This window comes from Elephantulus edwardii, unplaced genomic scaffold (genome assembly GCF_000299155.1).
Source record: "Elephantulus edwardii isolate Elephantulus edwardi_28Jun2011 unplaced genomic scaffold, EleEdw1.0 scaffold00032, whole genome shotgun sequence".
Classification (NCBI taxonomy): Eukaryota; Metazoa; Chordata; class Mammalia; order Macroscelidea; family Macroscelididae; genus Elephantulus; species Elephantulus edwardii.
In genome coordinates, this window is record NW_006399782.1 from 7,171,336 (window position 1) to 7,181,537 (window position 10,202).

Genomic DNA, 10,202 nt, shown 5'->3' on the forward strand with positions numbered 1-10,202 from the left:
TGTTGTACATAGGGTTGCTATGAGTCACAAGCGACTCGACGGCACAGAACAACAACAATATTTAGATGTGACATTCTTTGGAAATAGAGTGTTTGATTACACCAGTGACTCCTATCAATTTAGAGTCATCCTAAGCCTAGTTATTCTGAGTTCTAAAAGAATAGGAGAGGCACACTCTTCTTATGACAGACTTCAAGGTAGGACAGACATTGTATACAGCCAAGGAATGCCTCGGGCTGCTAGCAGGAAGTAATCAGCATGGCCCAGAGATCCCTACTTGCACATTTAACCTTGGTGTTTATTACTGGGTCCGTTGGTACTGCAAACTGCTAAATAAAATGTTGACAGTCTAAGTCCACCTAGAGATGCCTTGAAAAAAGAAATATGCTTTCATAAAACTAGTTACTGAAAACCCTGTGGGGCACAGCTCTAATCTGACATACACGGGCTGCGTGATTTGGGGTTGACCAGTGTATGTTTACTTGTGTCGTGACAAGTGTGGTAATTAAGACAGCCTCTGGACCACACTGCCACTCCACCTCCTCCGCTCCCACTACACACACACACACACACACACACACACACACACACACACAGCGCCTGCCTTCTCCAGGCTGCTCTTAGTGCTTCAGTGGCCACCACGGCTCAAATACCACAGTCATTCTCTGTGCTGAGTCTGTTTTATGTCTCATCTCACGTGCTCTTCCAGGGCTCTGGGAGGTGGCTACTACCCAGATGAAGAGAACAAATGTGCAAGGCTGAGGAACTAGCCCAAGACACACAGTTTGAAAGTTGCAGAACCAGGATACCTAGCCAGGTGTGCCTCATTCTAGTACCCATTCTCTTAACTTCTGCATTCTTGTACCTCATCTATCATTCTCTCTGTCATTCAATTATCAACGGAAATGTGCTGAGCATCTTTCTGATGCTGACTCCTGTGCTAGGTGCTGTGTGTGGAAAGATGAACAAGGCAGTGATGAACAAACAGTTCCTAGCACAGACCTACTTGGCACTGACTTCAGTCTCTGCAGAAAAAGCATGTTAGCTGGGATACCAGCCTCATTGCACCAGACAGCAAGCATTGGCAGGGTGCCGGTGCTGGGTCTCCCAAGACTTCCCAGACGGTCTTCACCCTGAATTTGAATTCATAGTGGTCCTCTTCCTGTTAGTTTGCCTTTTTTGGGAAACAAACTTCCTTTGAGCAGACATTGTTCTGATCATGAAAAAAGTGACAAATGAGTGTACAAATGTAAGGAACCACCCCCCTTCCCTCTCATCTTTAGCAGGACACTGGGCTCTATTTGTGGATAAAGCAAGGGAGACAAAATACGGTAGTGGAAGGGGACTGAACGCTGGCCTGGCAGCCTGACTACCTTCCCCTCATGTGAAGCTGAGGGGCCCTGAGGCTGGGGAAGGACTGGCCATCCAGCATCACAGGAAGGTAAGAGGTACGGAAACACTGAGAACTGCCTCAAGGTGGAGCAGCCTGGGTCCTTGTAGGAAGGTGTGAGGCTGGTTCTCCACTGATCCTCAGCTTCGCAGAGCCAGCCTGTCTAGAGTGCAATAGAAGCACCGGCTGGAATCCTCCCCAGAGACCCACGGCCCAGCCCTGGTGAGGGTGCACTTAAGGAAAGGATTTTCTGTCTCTGAACAACTACCGTGGAGCAAGTCCTTTGTATACCCTGCATGGAGATACTGTTGTTATTCCTCTGGGAAGACACTTGATCTCAGAGGGGTTAAGTAACTTTTCCATGATCACACAGAGAGAAATGTAGAGTTGGGCCACATACCTCTAACTCCAATGACAGTGCCCTTCCCATCACATCACATGTCCTCTTCTAGAAGCCAGGACCAGAGAAGTTTTGAGAGACCACGCCACCACCCAAGCAGAAAAAAAACAAAAGTAAAGAAAGAGCCTACTAGGTGCCCTAAGCATTATACAGCAGCTTCTGTCAATCCTGGCCCCCTTCCCTCACCCTTTCTTACCACGTGCCCTTGACGCCAGGCAAGCCCAGAAGGTGTTGTTGAGGGCTGGCTCATGATTCTCACACCCTTGCCATTTAGTCTTCCTCCACTGCGGCAGGGACGTTTCTGTTCTTCAGGCACCTATTCCTCAAACCCAAGCTCCAGGATCTCAGAGACACCTGGGGAAGCCTCCCTGCCAGGGCAGTGCCCACCCTGCCTCTCTGACAGGGGAGTGTCCAGTGCACAAGTAGATACCAGTCACACACTTGCATGGTGCCCACTGGAGTGCAGCTTCTCAGAGCGTGCTTGAGATTGCAACAATGGCCTCACTGGCCCTGCCAGGGGCATGGGGACCAGGAGTTCATGCTTTAAGAAGCACTCACGTGATTCTGATGGGCACTCAAGTTTACACAGCAGGAGGGAAACAGAAGGGTGGCAGGGCAGCTGATGCAGACCTGAGGAGGGAGACGGCCAAGGGAGCACGCTCATTAAGTAGACTGTGCACAGATGCTGGGACCCCATGGCAATGTGCAGCACGTGCAGCAGCTTGAAAGCCTTCCAGCATGTCCCTTCATTAATGGGGTCCTTATTTACTCTAAAGATGTCCCCTTTCCCCTCAGCTAATTCTCTCCTCTCTTTCACCTTTTCTCCTAAACATCACTTCTCAAGGAAGGCCACTTTAGGACCTCTTGCAATTCAATGTTCTCATTGGTCTGTATTTCTCCTGCAGAGCACAATCAAATATAAAAAACAAACAAAGCAGGAAAATCAAACCCAGTTGCGGGGAAGTCAATTCTAATTCATGGTGACGCCACGTGTGTCAGAGTGGACCTGAGTGACACAGGGTTTTGCAATGGCTGTGCCCTTTCAGACGCAAATCACCAGGACTTCCTTCTGAGGTAACCCTGGCTGGATTTGAAATGTCAACCTTTGGTTAGCCGCCAAGTGCTTAACTCTTTCCACCCAGTGCATCCTTCACAGTGCAGGTGTGATGAAATGGCTGTGTGGTTTACAGTTCTGATTTTGTGTCTTCTTTTAGAATATAAGCTCCAAGAAGGCAGGTGTCCTGCCTTGCTCACAGCAGGGTCCGCTGGGTACCTGCACTGGGTCTGGCACGCGGCAGGTAAGATGAGGAAATGTGGAATGTACAACCAGGTTGCAAAGCTGGAAGGAGTAAGTTCAGGTGGAAGTAAAGAAAGGGTTAAAAAAAAAAAAGAAATGAGCTGGCATTTGCTTTGCAGAGCCTTTCCCTGTTCAGAAATTCCTCATCCCACCTAGGAATTTCACATTAATCCTCTAGTCATGGGTCATCTCACCCACCCCCCAGCCCTGGGCTGGCACCCAAACACTTCTGATCTCAAAAATCCCACAAGGGAAAACCTTTCCTTCTATGTTATTCCTGGCAACAAATTTTTCTTTTTACTGTTAGGAAAGTTCTTCTTGGTGTCTGACTCCTACATTTTCTGTGCTATTTTTACGACAAATTTAATAAACGTCATTGTTTCAGAGCAGCATCAAGTCTACAGAGAAATTGAGTAGAACGTATACAAAGTTCCCACATACGCCCTCTGCTCTTCTGCCATGTTGTTGCTGTTGAGTGCTGTCAATTTGGCTCCAATTTGTGGTGAGCCCAAGGACCACAGATGAAATCTTGGCTGCCCCTGCTCCATCCTGACAGTCTCTGCTGCGCTCCCGTAATCCCATTGTTACAGTCATGGTGTCAATCCATCTCCTTGAATGGCTTCGTTTCTTTCATTGACCCTAACTTTTTCAAGCATGATGATTTTTTCCAAAGTTGGGCACCTCCTGCATGTTGTTGTTGTTAGGTGTTATCAAGTCTACTATGACTCAGAGTGACCTTATGAATAACAGATCCGAAATAACCCAGTATGCTCCTGAAAATATACCAAAAATGAGTAAAGAGAAATTGTCACCATCCTTCAACCAAGGAGCCCTCTTATTGAATTTTCTTCAAGATACATTGTTTGTTCTTTAGGCAGTCCAGTGATACAGTCAATACTCCTCACCAACACCACAATTCAAAGACATCGACTCTTCTGTCATCCTCAGTCATTGCCCAACATTTAGATGCATAGGAATCAAACGAAAAGGCTTGGATCAGGTGCACCTTAGTCTTCAAACTGGCATCCTTGCTCTTCAGAACTTTGGAGAGGTTCTTGACAGTAGATTTTTCCTATGCAATACATCTTTTCATTTCTTGACTATTTCCATGGGTGTTGATTGCTGAACCAAGTAAAATGAAGTCATTGGCAATGTCAGCCTTTTCTCCACTTTTCATGATGTTGCCTTTTGATCCAGTGGTAAGGATTTTGGGTCTTTTTTATATTGGTTTGGATACAATCATATTCATATATATTGTGTTTCATTTATATATATACATAGTGCTTCATTCATGTACATTGTGTTTTAGACAATCATTTATATACATTGTGTTTCATTCATATGCATTGTATTTTATTCAGTAGTTTATATACATTATGTTTTATATAATAAATTACTATTTATATCACCTAGTCCCTTCAAGTGTCCACTGAATCTTTTCTATTCCTCCAACACTGCCCCAGCCCATCCACCTACTTTTCTATTTTTTGCTTTTGTATTTTTTTTATGTAGAGAGGCAGTCCATATTGAAGGCTGTAGTGTTTGATTTCCTGCAACAAGTATTTCATGTTTCTTTACTTTCTGCAAGCAAGATTGTGCCATCTGAATAATGCAAGTTGTTGATAAGTCTTCCTCTAAACCTAACGCCGCCACATTTTTCTTCATATAGTTCAGGTTTTTTTTTAATTATTTGTTCAATATACAGATAGAATAAATATGGAGAAAGGATGCAGTCTGGATGCCCATCTTTACTGATTTTAAAACACACAGTGTTCCCTTGTTCTGTTCAGATAACTGGTTCTTATCTAGGTATAAATTTTACTTGAGCATAACCAAATATTCTGGGATTCCCTTTCTTTTCAATGTTAACAATAACTTGTTATGTTAATACTTGTTTGGTACATGTATTTCAAGTTCTGAAGTAATGTTGATACATTATTACTAAACCCAAACCCACACCTACTGCAGAGTCAGTTCCGACTCACAGCAGCCCTATAGCACAGAGTAGTAGAAATGGGATTTTCAAGGCTGTAAATGCACTTGGAAGCAGAGAACTTCATAGAAGAATTCATCCTTCTCCCTTTTAGTGGCAGCTGGATTTAAACTCCTCTCCTTTCAATTAGAAGCCCAATACTTAGTCTATTGTGCAACCAAAGTTCACTTTTTATATTAGAGTTCACTCTTTATGTTGTACAATCCTATGGATTTTGACAAATGCATGATGTCATTTGTAGCAGTATACAAAAATAAATGTCACTGCCCTAGAAAATACATGGGGCTTTACCTGCTCACCCATTCTGACTCCTCACTCCCCAGATACCAACTGCTCATCTGTTACTGTCTCTAATTTTGTCCTTTCCAGACTGTTGTACAGTCAGACCGATAGAGCATGCACCCTTTTCAGATTAGCTTCTTTCACTTAGAAATGTGCTTTCAAGGTTTTCCATGTGTTTGGAGTTTGCCGGATTTTTGTAGCTGAGTAATATTCCACTCTGGAGGAACCTCCACTTGGTAATCCAGTCACTCACCAAAGGACATCTTGTTTGTGTCTAAATTTTGGCACCAACAAAACTATTATAAACAGCCATGTGCAGGCCTCTGTGAGGGCTTGGAATCCCAACTCCTGAGTAAGTTCCAAGGAGTACAATTGTAGACCATATTTCTATGCCATTTTAAACTCTTATTCCCTCCTCTTGAACAATGTGAACTAGGTATTATATGTCGTTGTAGAACCAACTTACAGCTGATCGACCCTCTAGTAGGTTTTCAGAGGCCGTAAATCGCACAGGAAGAGATTGCTCATCTTTCTCCCATGGAGCAGCTCATGAGTTTGAACTGTGTCCCTTTGGGATTGCAGCATAGCTTATTTATTTTTTTTTTTAATTTAGGTTGTTTATTTTTCATTTCAATGAACATCTACAGAGATTTTGGGATTCCATTCATTCATTGTTGCACCCTTCTCCCCGCACAAAGCCCTCCCCCCTCCCCCCCCATTTGCTCCTCTCCTTGAAAAGCAAAAGAAAAACTCCCTCATTGGTACACAACCGCCCCCCCCCCATTATCACTAGGCCACCAGAGCTCCCTAGATAGTACCTTTGGTGTGATTTTATGAAGTGATTTTCTTTCTTTCTTTCGAAGCTGGATGTTTCCTTTTCTAAAATATTGAATCAGAATTTGAACCCTAAAGTGTAAGGCAGACCAAAGGGGCAGCTGCCATCCCAGTGTTGTGGGGAGTGGGACCTCAAGGAACCCAATGTGACACTCATCCATGAAGTCCAAGCCTGACACTGCAGATGAGAAAACCAGGAGAAGGGCAGGAATCTTTCTTCAACACCACAGCCGGAGTCTTCCCTACCCTGAGGTTCCAGCCAGGGCTCCAGAGCTCGGCGAAGATGGCCAAGTTTGGGATGCTCTGCAGATGTACTTTTTTTAATAAATAAATTGTGGTATCATTTGGGAGTGTTTTCTTTTTTCTTTCTCTTTTATGATAATCCATGATTTAATAAGAAAAAGGCAAAACAAAACCTACACCAGAAATTGGCAAAAGAAAGTTACACAAACATGTTTCGCAAATCTCCAACCCTTGGGCAAAGATGGTCATCACGTTTCCCCAAGCATTTCCACACACGCTGAGGAGAAAGGCCCAGCTTCTTTGTGTTATTTATGTATTTATTTCTTTTTGGAGTACATTCTGACCACGCAGAATGCAGTTAGAAGAAAGATCCAACAGAGCGAGGCCTGACAATCTTTTGTGCTGGGACTCATTAAGCCTTTCAGCCCCAGGGATCTAGGGATTTTCATGGAACCAATTTCCTTCTTAGATTGTTAACATAATCCTCTAATTGGAGCGTTGAGGGTTCTATTATCTGCCAGCATCCACAGGGCCTGGTTTGGTCCTTACAGGGCTCACATTCCCAAACACGAAGAGAAAGGTCTAGGCTACTCCCTGGATTTCCCACAAAGCCCAAAGCCTTGGCATTTCTCAAGCTGAAAGAACTGAAGAAAAAGAAATTCAAGCCTCAAGTGGCAACAGTGAAGGTGACTATGAACAGCTCAGGAAGCATTGAAAAATGATGGAAGGAATTCAGAGTTACTCTACCAAGAAGGGAGCTCTAATGGGAAAGAGTTGTTCTGCCAACCCAAAGGCAGGCAGTTCAAATTCACCAGTTGCTTTCAGGAGAAAAATAGGCAGTCGCCTCCTGTGGTATTTATAGTATCTGAAAACCTGCTGGAAGGTCAGCTATGAATCAGTTCCAACTCAAGGGCTTACTTACTTACACATGGTATACTAAAAACAAAGAGATTGGTCAACATTCAACCATTTCAGGAAGTAGGAGGTGATTAAAAAATAGTATTGAAGAAAAAAAACTTTTTGGCCACCTTTTTGTTCTGTTTTACTTTCTCTTTTAAAAAAATTTTATTTTATTAATTTTAATGAACATTTACAGAGATTTTGGATTTCCATTCATTCATTGTTGCACTTTTCTCCCTGCCCAGCCCTCCCCCATAGTTCACTCCTCTCTTTGAAAAGTAAAAGAAAAATTCTTTCATTGGTATACAATCCCTACCCCCACACCACCACCCCCGCCCCGAGTACACTCCACTATGCAACCTTCATTCAGGACTCTTTTTTTTTCCCACAGGGAAGAAGATGGAGAAGGCTCCAAGGCTTTAATTGAAAGTAGTCCAGTTCATCCACATAGAAGAATTCACAGTATTTCTTTAATTTTCAAACATTGATATTCAAATTGCCATAGTACCCTGCAAAAAATCATCATACAGGAAATTCACAAACCCTTGCTGCAAGTGGTCTCTTCTCCTAAAGAAATCTGTCAACGCTCTCGAAGCTTAACACAGCAAGCGACATAATCATCAAAGAAGATCCTGCCATTCTTGCTGTAACGTCTAACAATAGCAGTTAATGTCTGAGGACTTAATCTATAACCCTTAGTTGCGATGGCTTGACTCAGTTCATGACGCTCTACTGTGCCACTCTGGTCTTGGTCAATAGCCATTAAGTTTTGTTTCCAGGCACTAAGAGCTGCCCAAAGTTCTTTGAATTCAGTAAATCCCGTTTTTCCTGTGTAGTCCCTATCCAGTATGGCAATCATAATTCTGCAGGTTTCCAAACTGAAGGGAGAATAAGTTCCACTAATGCCAGGCTGGGTCAAACATCTCTGAAGTTCTTCAGCATCCACTTCACCATCCTGCCCGGCGACAGCAGTGAAGTACGTCCACATGGGATTATCAGCTGAAGAATAGCCTTCTGAGTATGTCGGATCATTCAGGACTCTTGTGATAACCATAATACCCTATCATATATCACTTTTAAATTCTTCTCTCCCTCATCTGTTTCAATGCAGTAAACATCATTTATCCAGTTTTTCTCAGTCTTACCCCAACCCTGATGTCAGTCCTTTTTTACAACAGTGACACCATACAGTATTTGTCCTTTTGTGACAGAGAGACTTCTCTCAGCATAATGTCCTCCAGGGTCACCCATTTTGAATAATATTGCATGAGTTCCTTGTTTTTCAATGCAGCATAGTATTCCATTGTGTGAATATACCACAGCTTCTCTATCCATTTGTTTGTTGATGGACACTTAGGTTGTTTCTAATTCCTTGCTATTGTGAACAAAGCCGCAATAAACATGGGTGTGCTCCTTTTTAGTACCATATGTGCGAAATAAAAAACAAACAAACAAACAAAACAACAACCATGGGAGTGCATATATCTGCTTGGATGTCAGTTCTGGTCTCTCTAGGGTCTATTCCCAGTAGTGGAATTGCTGGGTCAATTGGTATCTATTGCTGGGTCTATTGGTATCTCTATTTGCTACTTTTTGAGAAAGTGCCACACCATTTTCCACAGTGGTTGCACCATTTTACACTTCCACCAACAGTGACTAAGGGTTCCAGTTTCTCCACAACCTCTCCAGCATTTGTTGCTTGCTGTTGAAGAATTTTTTAAAAAAAATAGTATTGAAGGAGGAAGCCTAGGAAGCACTGAACACATTGATGAAAAACAAGGATATAATGGAATACCCACTGAGATGTTTTCACCAACAGATACAGAAAGCTACCTGGCCATTGACTGCAACTGATTCATGTATATATCATTTCAAAAAATAAAAAGTTTTAAAAAATAAAAAATGATCTAACAACCTTATTATTATCACAAGCAAGTAAAAATTTTGAAAGATCATTTATAAATGGTTGCAGCAATACACTGACAAGGAACTACTGGAAATTGAAACTGTATTCAGAAGAGGATGTGGAACAAGGGAATGAAAGACATCATTCCTGGTGCTAAATGGACCATGGCTGAAAGCGGAAAATCCCAGAAAAGTGTCTGTTGTTGTTTTTGTTGTTGTTAAGTGCTGTCAAGTCATGACTCATAGCAACCCTGTGAAGGAGAGTCCTCAACGCTTGGGTGTCTCTCATCCTCTCTCCAGGTTCATACTTTCTCGAGGTAAGCTATTATGGAAGTGGATGCCACTCCTGCTTCCAAGCTTGTTTTAATCAGGGAGCTCCATCCCATTCTCTGTCCACATTGGGTAATCAACCATTAATGCATTTGACACGTCAGTGTTACAGTGTTCAGCCTCACAGCAACCACAAGTGACCGCTGTATGGCAAGTGGGCACACCAGGACTATACGACCTAGAGGAATGTTTGAACAGAAACAATGAAAGACAGGCCCAAGGGCCACGGATTAAAAGTCACCCACCTTTGGTTTGGTAGCAATGCTTTTTGTCCACTGGGCCAGCTGATCTCTCTCTATGTTGATGTTATTGTTGTTGAGTGCCGATAGGTTGCCAGCGACTCATAGTGACCCTATGAAGTATCTACCTGCATTTAATTATCTATGGAAAGAGATTCAACTGTATAGATCATGACTGTGTGTGGATAATCTTTGAAGACTTTATTTTCCATAACACTAATATGCGAAGTGGGCAATCTCCTCCGGTGCCCTTTACTCACTCTGAAAACCCACTGGAGGGTCATCTATGGGTTGGTTCTGACTTGAAGATACTTAACTCGACAACGTGCAAAACAAATTATTATACACACAGATGTAGAATTAAAAAAGTAGAAAGGATAAACATAATG

At 42.8% G+C, this 10,202-nt stretch overlaps 1 pseudogene; it reads right to left on the reverse strand.

The window, feature by feature from the left end:
• Nucleotides 1-7,830: 7,830 nt before the first annotated feature.
• On the reverse strand, nt 7,831-8,393 carry LOC102871039 (annotated as a pseudogene).
• Between the last annotated feature and the right edge of the window lie 1,809 nt (nt 8,394-10,202).